Source organism: Mytilus trossulus, chromosome 8 (genome assembly GCF_036588685.1).
Source record: "Mytilus trossulus isolate FHL-02 chromosome 8, PNRI_Mtr1.1.1.hap1, whole genome shotgun sequence".
Taxonomy (NCBI): domain Eukaryota; kingdom Metazoa; phylum Mollusca; class Bivalvia; order Mytilida; family Mytilidae; genus Mytilus; species Mytilus trossulus.
The window spans coordinates 23,474,249-23,487,883 of NC_086380.1; positions in this window are offsets into that span (position 1 = coordinate 23,474,249).

Genomic DNA, 13,635 nt, shown 5'->3' on the forward strand with positions numbered 1-13,635 from the left:
TGGATGGATACGTTTGCCGAGCAACCTATTATTACGATTTCCTTTATCAACAATATACATGATATCAATAGAAAACGTGTTAGCAATGTTTCCTTGACCCTTTATATTGTCATTTAGGCCAAACAGATATGTATTGTTTAATTGTTTAATCGATGACAGTTCGCACATTTTACGGGAATCTTTAAATTGTTTACGTGATTGACGTCCATGATTCTGAATCGTTTCGAGTGGGAGGAATTATAAATAAATAAATAAATGCAATATTGTGACTGGAGTTGCCTAAATGCTAGTAAATTAACCTTTATAGTGGATTAGGTTTCCAGAAGTGGTAAAGTTGTTCCTGTTTTTCTTCTCAATAAATTACCCGTTTCACCTATCTAGCTATTTGATATTTACCACTCTTTGGCTTAGTTAAAGTAACCAGATAAATGAGGCTTATAGTTTTCGAGTTATAGCACAGGAAAATCTTTGCCGTTTACTGCTGTCTTAACATTAAAAGAAAATAATCTAGACACAACAGAGCAGGTTTGTCAATTTGCTGAGCATTCCTCAGGAATAATTGTGATTATCCACGTGCATTTTTGTTTCATAAGTTATCTTCAGCATGCATCAAAACCTTTGGTACAATTGTGAAAGTGTTGAGTTTAGAAGTGAATTTCGACTGACGCTGGTTGTATTCATGTTAAGAACGCATGGTTTAAGCACACGAAAACCCGTGGAGTATGTTATGTTTTGAATACTTTCAATTCCTTAAAATCATGATCATTTAAAGTAATTGTAAAAATTAAATGAGGACTTAATTAATAACATTGAATAAGGATTACAAAAAACGAAACATGTAAACAACACTAGATTGAGCTGTTCTTATAAAAACTATAACGCAAAGCCAAAGGTAAGTAAAATATAGCAGAAATATAACACAGGGCAAATACAAAATTATATAAGAATCCTTTTTAAACTATCATAAAAATAAACCATTATAATCAAGTTGGTAGGAAGATTTTGTACAACTGTTCTTTTTTACAATTTGGTTAATATAAACAAGCATATAGAAGTCGTTAATAGAAATCATGTCATCAGATTTCGGTATTGTGTTTTAGCCATTATGAATGAACATAAAGATATACCCGAGTATGTAACTATCAAAATATGTGTAGAAACCTTTCAAGGATCTTGTATTTCGTTGTTTTAATTTGTTGTATGGTAAGTTAAAATCAAACTGACACTACATACCATTGCCGCTTCAACAAACAATAATATTTTTTAATATTAATTGTTAGAAAGGAACTCTACGGATGTGCTTTATTTTTAACAGTGTATTGATTTGAAAAACAATATTTTAATGTCACCTTTTTTGCCGAATATGTCAGTGTCCGGAGTGATGTGGATATAGCAAGAACAATCTTCATATGAAGGATTGCAGTAACATTTTTTATCTGGAGTCTTTACAAAAGTATATCCTTTACGAGTATCACACACACATAATCTGTCGGACGTGTTGTTAGAGTTTTCATCATTTCCATAAGTCACCTGACCTATTTCATTGCAAAGAGATTTCAGAAAAATGCAGTCACTGTAACCAATTGTATCAAAAATAAAAGGTTGATATCGAGTTGAACTGCAGTTTGCTCTATTTAAGTTAGGCTGAAAGACATATTTATAACCTGCAAATATAAGAAAATATAACCTATAAATTCAACAAATAAAGTTCATAATAAACATCTTAATATCAATGAAAATTTCAACTAAACATGTGGATGTTTGCGTAATTCAACCCTCTGAGTAACTTCAACTAGACTAAATAATCTTATTAATGAAATAGAACTGTATTTCATTACTTCTTAATATATAGTAAAAAATTAATGATATATGATAAAAATACAATTTTGTGTAAAAATGTCATTGAAATATTTGTAAGATAATTGGTTTGAAAGATATTGTTTGATGTAAATCAAATAAATCCGCTGTAGCGTTAACCCAATACCTGTGTATATAACTATGAAAACTGTTTTAAATACTATACCAGCAGCCAAGATTCTGGGTTTACTACATTTGTCTCTGTAAACGTTTTTTCGAAAGGTGACATCAAATAAACACGTATAATTTCTTGGAGGTATACACATGGATTTTGCTCGAAGCATCCAATGTCCGTGAGATGGACAAGAGAAGTTGAATGCTTCATTCAGGGACAGCACCTAAAAATAAATCAATTTCTATTGATGTGAATTTCAGCATTGATCGATTTGGGTACTCCTCATTACGGAATCATGGATAGTTTGATGGTCGATTCAAACCCATTTTTCTATGACTCAATAGGGATTAAAAATCAAATTGATGTACATCTATAATAAAGAAGAATACGGCTACAAAATAAACACAAAATGGAATTTTAGTCTTTATAATAAAAAAACGTAGGTGAAAAAACTGTCAAAATAGGTCCAATTTGGGTACCGTAGCGTTATTAACAATAACATAAAAACAAAACTTTAAATTTACTTCGATACATTTTTAAACTTTAAACGTTTTATGCATATACTTTCTAATAAGTTTATATATAATTTTACCGTATCGATTTCTTAAATAGAGACATTTGTTCTGTTTCAAAAACATTCCATTTAATATCTAAAATGTACAATGATGCCCTTCAAAGAATATAAGAATACTTCAAAAAAGGTACAAGTTCTAACTCAAATCTATAAAAACTATAAGATAATGCAAAGTCAACGTTACTGCCCTGCGTCGGAAGATTTCAAACATCAGTGATGAATCATATTTTTTTATCAGAACACCGACTATAAACATATAAAAAGCATTGAATTCAAAAATTGCTGTAATTTGTAATATCTATATTTAAAACGGTATATAAACTCAGAGTATATTTTTTGCCTGATAATTCTAGGATAACATTCTGTAATTATCAATGCATAGTTTCTACAAATGTAATAAAGGCGATTCAGATAATGATAGTGTGTCTTATTCAGTACTAGTATATGGTTGGATCAGCAAAACTTGATTTCAGAAATGAAAGAACTTGTTTCATTTGAATATGTTTATACCTGAAGGACGAAAAGTAGGATAGAGTTGCTCATTATAATTCAAAAAGACGTTCCTTTCGTACTTATAAGTGTCATCTACAACGATAAAACATAGATATCAGTGGTATATTAATAAGACGTTTCATTAAATGTTTGATTTGGATGCATAATAATATACAATTTCTCAAGATAAAATATAATATTTAGCTCTTCAGCACAATTTCTCTATTTAGTCTTACGTCAGGTGTTTCCTTGATAAACCATGTCTGTTGTTTTTTGTATTCTGGTTTTGTAGCTAACATGTGATGTAGGGTACTTAATAACGGATAGCGGCATTAGCCGAACATCTTTTTATCTTTTTACGTGATTAAATTCCTGTGTGCTGGTTTATTATTTTGACGCCAAACTTTGCAACTTTCAATTTCAAATATGGGTATCATTATGGAATTCAAAAATACTATATACCAAACTCGGCCAAATGGTATCTACACGACTCAACCTTCAAAGTCGCTTATCTAACCCTTCTATCGATAAGTGTCATATTGAAAATTACCTCCGGTAATCTATGCCTGGGATAAGAAAATCCTTAGTTTTTCGAAAATTTCAAAGTTTTGTATACAGAAAATTTATAAAAATGGCCACATTATTGATATTCATGTCAACACCGAAATGTTGACTACTGGGCTGGTGATACCATCGGGGACGAAACGTCCACCAGCAGTGGCATCGACCCAGTGGTGTAAATAGTTATCAAAGGTACCAGAATTATAATTAACTACGCCAGACGCACGTTTCGTCTACATAAGTCTCATCAGTGACGCTCATATCAAAATATTTATAATGCCAAACAATTACAAATTTGAGGAGCATTGAGGATCCATAATTTTAAAAAGTTGTGCCAAATACGGCTAAGGTAATCTATGCCTGGGATAAGAAAATCCTTAGTTTTTCGAAAATTTCAAGGTTTTGTATACAGAAAAGCGATTTGATTTGATGAGGTTGGTCCGTTTTTCATTGAATTGTGATCGGAAGCTTTAGCCCAAAGTATAACATATTTAATCAACTGAAGTATACTAGAAGGCGTTTTCCTAGAAAATTTTAAATTAGCTAAAGTAATTTCAATATTTAAAACTGGTAATAAACACATGCCAGAAAACTACAGTCTTATATCAATACTTCCTATTTTATCGAAAATATTTGATAAACATGTCCAAAACATTTTTATTTGTTATATCAGACAAAATATAAAGTATTAAAATAGGCACGATATGGATTCCGATTTAACCATTTATGTCAAACAGTCAAATTAATTGACACCTGGCCTAAATGTTTTGATGATGGCAATGTTGTAGGAACAATCTTTCTAGATTTAAAATACGCATTGATCTGGTTAATCACGTCATTCTCATTTATACAAACGACTCTGATCATTCAATATAATGGGTTAAGTCGCACCTATCTTACAGAAAACAAAAAGCGTGCTTTGTTGATACAGCCTCAGATTTAAAATGTATATAATATGGGGTTCTCCAAGGGTATTTATTAGATTCCTTTCTGCTTGTTTTATCTATAAGTGGCATGACAGTAGCCAATCATACAGCCATTGGTATGTATGCTGATGATACAACTCTTCATGCAAATCGTAACAATTAGGAATGAGGAGACAGAAAATTAAATTACGATGCGAACACCATATATATTTGGTATTTGAACAATAGAATGGTTATAACTTTTTTAAACATTAAGTTTGTTTACATAATGATTCACAGTTATGCTCTCTGTGTTGCATCTCACTGAGACATAACGTGGGAATGTTACCAGTAAATATGCATTATTATGCACATTGTTCATATTGAAATCCGTAGTAATCCTACAGTTAATAAAATTAACGGTACCAATTTTCTTGCACCAGATGCGCATTTCGACAATACATGTCTCTTCAGTGATGCTCGTGGCCAAAATATTTAGGTAAGTTTAGTTCCGAAATTTAGTTTTAGTTTAAACTCTTATAAGTTCGGGGCATATAAATGTTGAAAATATGCTGCACAGCCCTATATTTTGACCTTTGAAAAAACCTAGTAATGCATATATGATGTTGCCATGCTAGGATGTGATATTTTTCTTAAAAACTTCATTGTAAAGGTGGTACAGTTTTAGCAGTAAAGGGAGTTCCTATGGGAAATTGCATTGTCAATATTTACAGAAATGCACCAAGTTGACTATGGATGTATGTACACTCGAATCACACTGCTGTCTAGAATTAAGAAGGTTTTTACCATAAGAAAGTAGACAGCTGTTTTATAATGCTTTTAATCTGCCCATATTTAATTTGTGTTGCTTAGTAAAGATGGATATAAAATAACAACACAAAATTCAGAAAAGAGCTGCAAGGATTAAGCTTAATGCACCAATACTAACACATAGTATATATTTATTTACGGAGCTAAAATGGTTAAATTTCAGATCTAAAATTTCATATTATGATTGTATTCTTGTTCATAAAACTCTCAACGATAAAGCACCTAATCATGCTAATTACTTAAAGGAACTCTGGTGTCCTTTTGTCTAAGGACATCTGCAAATATAATTTAGCTGCTGTGCGACCGAACACAAATTCAATAAAGAAATCTTTCTCAATTACCTCTTCAATACTTCAATACAATAAAATGGGCACGTGTAAACAAAAGTGTATAGATTGCTTGACTGTAAATGATTTATTACAATTCACTCATATATTTTTTATGATTTTGTATTTGAGGTTCATACATTGTATATGAATTTTATTTTCACATGTTCACATACAATGTTTAGATAGTCAGCATGAATATTGCATCTAAATAATATGTTCAAAATTGTAAGCTTTGTAACATTTGTACTATTTGTTCTTAGTGAGGACCTCAAGGCAATTCAGTGAATGCTAATTGAGTCACCCTATTTAAATAAAGTCATAACTTACTTTAAGTTATCAACTTACTGATTACAATGTGGTGAAATACATTTAGGGCAAATTAGATCAAAACTAGAAAACAAAAGTAGATCAGCTCTGACTCGAAACGGAAATTTTCTGTTGAGGGGTCTGGAAGTTAGTTTGACTGCTTCAAATTAAAAGATGCAAATAAAATCTTAATTGTTTGTTCTGATAAACTTGCAATATATATTCATTTCGGTATCTGTTTGTAAACTGTTGTGGGTTGATTGTGCTTCTTTTAGTTCACAGTACTCTTTATATAACCCTTAATTATTAATAGGATTAATGTTTGTTAAATAACGGCGACAGTACTTTGCCGAATTTGCACTAAGTCACAATACCAGAGAAAAGGACAGAATCTGTACAGATCAAACGAAGAAAGGGGTATACGACCTTGATAACGTGTCGTAAGTGAGTCGAGATTTCGACACATTGTAACGGTATATCAATTCGTTAGGGTAACTTTTAAAATTATGTAGGTTCTATTTCAAGATATGTCTGTCAAAACATAACAAACATGATCAGTTACATAACAATTAAAGGCTACCTTACTCGTTTCGTTCAATTTATTAAATCACAGCTGATATTCAAGTTGGCTGTTTTACTACTATTGACCTATTTTTGAAAGAGTTATTTGAATAATCAATAAACCTTAATTCCTTTAAATATATGTCCAATGCCTCGCATGACTAAATATATTACCTCCTATATATTGCAGAGAATCCATTGGTTATGCGATGTCACGTGCGACATGACTAATACACGTCACGCACAAGATTTATCGTTATTAGTATTACCTAATAGAGAAAACAACGCAAGCGACATATTAAAGTATCTACTTTATACGTTAAATGTTACTTAACAATGGTATTTGTACGTTTAAAGCGTCAACTACATGTTATTTATAACTTTCATTGTACATTGTACGTATGAAAGTGAAAATTATTAATTTGGATTGTCTTTCTTTTAACAAAACCATTTTTAGACGTTAAACAGGCGAAAACTTATGTATAACGAACTTTATCACTGACTTTGCATACGTAAAATGATTAGTCGGTGATTGTTTGGCAGATTTATATTAAATTATTAATTTATTTTAGTAAGCTAAAAAAATACATTTTTTATAGATAAAATGAAATATATCAGTATCTTTTTTATTTAAGTTGACATATTTGATACATTTTTTTCCAAATTGACTATGTAAGTTTTCGGTGAAGACGTCATTTGTATTTTTATAGTTGTTACGTTAATGTGCAATGTTTTTTGTCAACTGATGAACATTTATTTAGGTTACTAAAGGATCTTTGTAGAGTTCTCTGTCGTCGATTCTAATCTTGTTAGATGCGTTGCAGCACATACTTCAGGAAATCGAACAAACTTTTATGTGTTACATATTTGTTTTTCGTTCATTTTTTTACATAAATAAGGCCGTTAGTTTTCTCGCTTGAATTGTTTTACATTGTCATATCGGGGCCTTTTATAGCTGACTATATGCGGTATGGGCTTTGCTCATTGTTGAAGGCCGTACGGTGACCTATAGTTGTTAATATTTGTGTCATTTTGGTCTTTTGTGGATAGTTGTCTCATTGGCAATCATACCACATCTTCTTTTTTATATATTACAAGTTTGTCCAAGGAATTAAATCAAAATTTTATAATTATAAGGAGTCAAAACAGAGAAAAGAAAATGAAGCTGATGGCTGCAAAATGTAATTATTTTTTTGCTTTCTGAAAGTTTATTCTCTTTCATGCAGAAAGAGTAAGAGCCATTACAACATATGAAAAGTAAATTTGCAGATATGTCAGTCATGCAAACACTGGTACACAATTTCATATTACATTCAATTATTTATAGTCTAAGTGTAAAGCCATTTTCAATTAATATTTTATAGTGCGTCTTTTCTGTTTGTAATGTTATACTGCTGTATCAGGTTTGGGGTGAAGGTTGGTGCCTGTTAAATCGTTCAAACCCGCTGAATATATTATATGCACCTGTCCTAAATCAGGAATTTAAGTCAAGAACAGTGCTTGACGTTTGTTGGTATGTTTGATAAATGTTTCTCGTTTTGAAAAATAGATTAAACCGTTGATTTTCCTGTTTGAATTGTGATAAAATGGTCATATTGGGGCCCTTTATAGCTTGCTCTTATGCTCATTTTATTCTTATGGGGTTTTGCTGCTGCTGCTGCTGCTGCTTATGGATGGTTATGATTTTGCTGTTGCTGCTTTTAAGGATCAGATAAAAGTAAATCACATTCAAACTCATTGCATGATTTTTTTTCTATATTTATATGTTTATGAATTTAAAGAAAAATCAAAAGGGCTGAATGCTCTATAATTTGCCCAATAGCTGTTCCCGGTTATTATTTTTTAGTTGATCACAGCTGCTCTGAGATTTTTCAAACTGCTTACAGCAACTATCTTTATTTTTTACATCACATCTGCTCACAGCTGTTGTCAATATTTTCAAGTTGCAGGAGCATTGAAAACAGTTTATTAAAAAAAACCTTAATATGAGTATTTGAGGCAGCAGCAACAACAACAACACTCTATCCTCAAGTAGCGGCAGCAACGACACTCACAAGAAGGAAGTGAGCACAAGAGCTGTAGGGGAAGTAAAAGCATTACATGGAAACACCTTGTATATGACTCTGAAGCAACAGCAGCAGCGATAATACTTTAAATTGTGAATTGCGAACTACTACACCAGTAGGACAACCGGAAGGGCCTGAGTAAGGATATCGGCGCTCAGTGATACAGTTCATTAGACGACGTTGTTAACACGTAATGGCGGCCATTATTTGACGTTGGATTTGGCATTCCACGCTGAAAAGTTGAATAAATAACATTCTTGGATGCTTAAACTTTATGCTACACGACACAATAAGGTAAAGGTTTATTCCAGATATTTCAGTTACTTATTATCAAAAAAGTCGGATCCAACGAAATGATTTCAACGGCAAAAATAAAGTGTAAAATTATATCAAAAACCAAATTTTTCATCATTCCCTTTTTATATACTAGTATTGAATCAACTATTTACTGGTGAATTTCATTCGGATTTCGTTCTAAGGTATCCGCCCTTGTCTCCGGAAATATAATACCCTCACAAGTTGTCAACATCCGTTTTCAAACTGGTCAATCTCCCTGGAAAAGATTCACGCTATCACTAAGTCTTCTTATTCTAATGATAGAACATTGTATACCTCTAACTGCAAATAGTAATACGGATCAAAATGAATTAAATTTGAAAGAACGTATGATCACGTTTCATGCCGATTGTAAGTTCCCAAAAAAAAAGGGGGGGCGTGTAATTTCCCTCCTAAAATATAGGCTACTGAGGCTTCACGAATTTTGCTGAACGTCTCGGGTTCAACTCAAAAGTCCATGTACTAAATCATTGGAATGTAATAGATATTCACCCTAACTGTTGGCTATGTTATACCTGGTATAATATTTCATTTGAAAAATAAACTATTTGTGTCCCTGATTTCATATACAATTTAATATTCATAAAAATGAAATCTTTCATGAACATAAAATAAATAAAGGTAAAGCTATCACAGGGCACTTGATTCACTCTACATACATACTTCTCTAAGCTCTTTCCCATAAGAAAATAAGAAAGCCATCCTTTAAATTCATATCTCATGTATCTCTGAAATTTTAAAATAAATTTACACATTGAAATTAACCCCTTAATCACCCACCCATTTGAGAGCTTACACATGCATTAACACTATACCCATGGCCAGAAATTAACAAATTTAAAATGCCTGCACAATTTCTTTATATCCATCATGTTTTATTATTCCTATAGGCTATAATAATATATATATATATATACAAACTGATTAGAAATTATAATCCATTGACAATATTAATTTCTTTCAAAAACTGTACTTGAACTTCATTAATGGTGGCATGACAGTGGTGGTTCGTGGATTTGAATGGGAAAAAACTAGGTTGTGTCAGTGAGTGCCCCAAAATGTATAAAATTTCAGCTTGCATTGTACAATGGACATGTTATGATATTTATGTACCCTATTATATTTTTTATTTACATGTATATAATTAAAACAAAAATGTTAATGAAAGGATTGTTATAACATAAATTTGGTCCATGGTAAACAATGTTAAACCTAAATATTATTATTTAAGTTTGAAATGTTTTCTTTGCCTGTAACTTTTATGTATTGAGCAGAAATGCTAGAGGCATAATTCTTCAAATACTTAATGAATATGTAAAATTGAGAATGGAAATTGGGAATGTGTCAAAGAGACAGCAACCCAACCAAAGAGCAGACAACAGGTGCCACCATTGCAGCAAGAAAAATATATGTAATGTATTTGTCAAATTTGTATTCATGTGTTGGTAATAACAATGCAAAGTTTAATTTTGCTTTGAAAAATTGGTATATTCAATTGATTTAGTAATTGTATGTACATTTGCTTTATATTTACAGGATGGAGAAAGATGTTCACTTTCAATCAAAAATTCAAAACAGAGGACTTTTATATAGCAACAAAAATACTTGCAGTACATGTACATGTATGATTTACATACAAAAAGAAAGCAGTAATCAAATGGAATGTCAACAGCGGTTGATGTTAAAAACAAAATGATTTTGTTAATGGAAAACAATATGGCTAGAATATACTTGTATAAGGGTTAGTAATCCAAAAGTGTCTGTTTAGGGTAACAACAGTGGGTTATTAACAATGCACTATGAATTCAAACCCACAAATATGAAACAAAAACTTATTAATGGAAATCATATTAAAACTATTTTCATAAGGAAATAGACTGAAAATATTCTACCTTTTAACAGTCAGACAAGAAAATTACCAATGGAATAAATTTGGAATGGAAGTTAAAATTTATAGTTTATAGGTCAAAGAATCATACACAGATTTTAAGGCCAAATGATATACTTTTAATAGTTTAAAGATTTTATTCTATTATCTTTGCTGTATAATTTCAAGATAGTTTCAGTTAGGTTTAAAACCTAATTTAAAGAATGAAGGGAACAGTAATTTAAATAAAATTAATTTATATGATAAAAAAAAACAATATAAGGGAATTAACTCTTACACGATGTCCATCATATCCATGAGAATGAAGTGTTTTAATAAACTTGACCATTTTTTTTCAGATAACAGAATGCCTTGAGCAGACCATATTGGGGTCATGGATGGCAATAACAATGAAATATTATATATTATAATTATCATTTATCATTACTTTTTGATTGAATCAGCAAACTTGATTTAATAACAATTTTTTTATTTTATTTTCAGTACACATGGTACACAACACATCCTTGATGAATAGTTTTACTGGAGGATGAAAATTTTGATACCTGGAATCAGCAATTTATATGAATTTTGTTAAGAGAGATATATTCATGTACAGAATGGTAACCGAGGTGGTTCGAGTGATTATTAGCAGACATTTTTGTTGAACTTAATATGCAGGATTGAATAAATGAAACATTAGCTGACTATGGGCTCAAAGTGTAGTAAAAAGACTTTTAAGAGGATTTTTAAATTTGCAAGACTCATCATCATTAAAATGTGCATATTAAGTGAAATGTCAGCATATTTAGTAAAAAAAATCAGATTACTAACTCAGTGCTCATGATTTTTTTTTTCAAAGCAATATATATCACTGTTGTATAATTAATAAGATTCCACGTTTTATTTTATACTTCTGACAAACAAATATATCTTCCCTCTGGCCTCAAGTGTTTCCCTTTTTAATTTGCATTAGTTTAATTTAAAGAAAGATCACTTTGACTTTTGGGCTACCGGTACATCAAGTTTTACCATAATTTTGCTTTGATATATTTTCAAAAATTGAATTACAAGGCTGAATTTGATCAAATAAGCTCACTTTTAAATATTTATCACATATCCCGTACTAAAATAATCTATAAAATTAAAAATGGAAATGGGGAATGTGCCAAAGAGACAACAACCCAACCAAAGAGCAGATAACATGATCAGAACCAATAATGTGCTTAGATTGATTTCTTTCACTTAAATGCCCTGTTGTTGAGACTTAGTCAAGTAAGTGAGGAAAAAAAAATTGTATTCCAATCAAATTGCGGGAGAGGGGAACCAGTATTCAACACTGCATTACTATATGTAAAAACAAAATGTATATCCTATCACCAGTTACAAATGTATGATACAGCCAACCATACAACATACGCATAGCCCCTGTGACTGAAAGGAGAAAAGAGATGCACAACATACAAAAAATATTCCATATTGCTAGCTACATTGTATCATTTATACCTGCTTATGGCTGGATCACAGTTCTAATATGAAAATAAGAAGTTGGGTTAGATTGCCAATGAGACAACTCTCCACCAGATCCCAATGACTAAAAGGTCAATAAATATAGATCTCAGACAGCCTTCAACATTTAGCAGAACCAATAACGTATAAAAAGCTACATGTACAAAAAACTCCTAAATAACATGACACAAGACAGGCTGAAAAGGAATATTTTACCTCTGTATGCAAAAGTGAATTATATATATTTAGAAATATGTGAAGCAATGAATGCAAATAAATGAATAGCCAATCCAGAAAAAAATCCTACTATCTCCAATGTTATGGTTTACACGTGACGGTTTATTAAAAACATTGGCAAACTTTTACATATTTCATTCAAATAATTTACATTAAACAAAATAACAAACAAAAGAAAAAGAACATGTTGAATGGGTATAAAGGTAGAAGACCCAGGACGGACAAGTACGTCTAGTAGGAACACACCAGGATTCCCTTTGATTCCCCACCACCTACTCCTATCTAGAATAGCAAAATTCAATGGTATTCCCCACTATGCATAGAATACTATATGTAATACTAATACAGCAAACCAGAAATTGAGAACCATGAGCCACTAAAAATTAAAAGAGCCCCCCCCCCCCCCCCCCCCTCTCTTGTTACAAAAAAAAGAAACAAAACACATAACTATAATCATGATAATTGTATTAACGAAAGAAAAATTATGAAAAAAAAATGTTATGACCTAATCAGATAAGCTGTTCATTCCAAAAACTCGTAACAATATTCACGAAATGAATTTTTATCAACTATAGGTACGATGTCAACAAGTCAATCCCATGCTGATGATGTAGAAAAATGTAGGTCTAAAACTGTTAGTTTACCAAGTTAGACCTGTTTTTGGTATAACGTTGATATGGATTCAACATATTGCATGATTTTCTTGACATTAAGATAAATGCAATTGCTGCAAAGAAGAAAACATTCCAACTTTTAATGACATTTTACGTTGACATTTTCGGCGCCGGATATTGACAACGTTGATCTACATACTGATACAACTTCGGTTGAGGTTGATTCCGGCAATTCTGCTTAAAAAAATCACAAGCAGGTAAAAGTTATTGATGTCTTAAAATATATTTGTTATGTTTCAATAATTTTTGGTGGATAATTATTTTCGAGGGATGAATATCTATCGTGTACTTCAGAAACAAGGTTAAGGGAGGAACACGCCCCTATAGTGGGGACAATATACATAATAAAGATGACTGTTCTCCATTTCTTCTAGATAGAAGTGCCTAATTTTTCCATAACACATACATTTTGTAC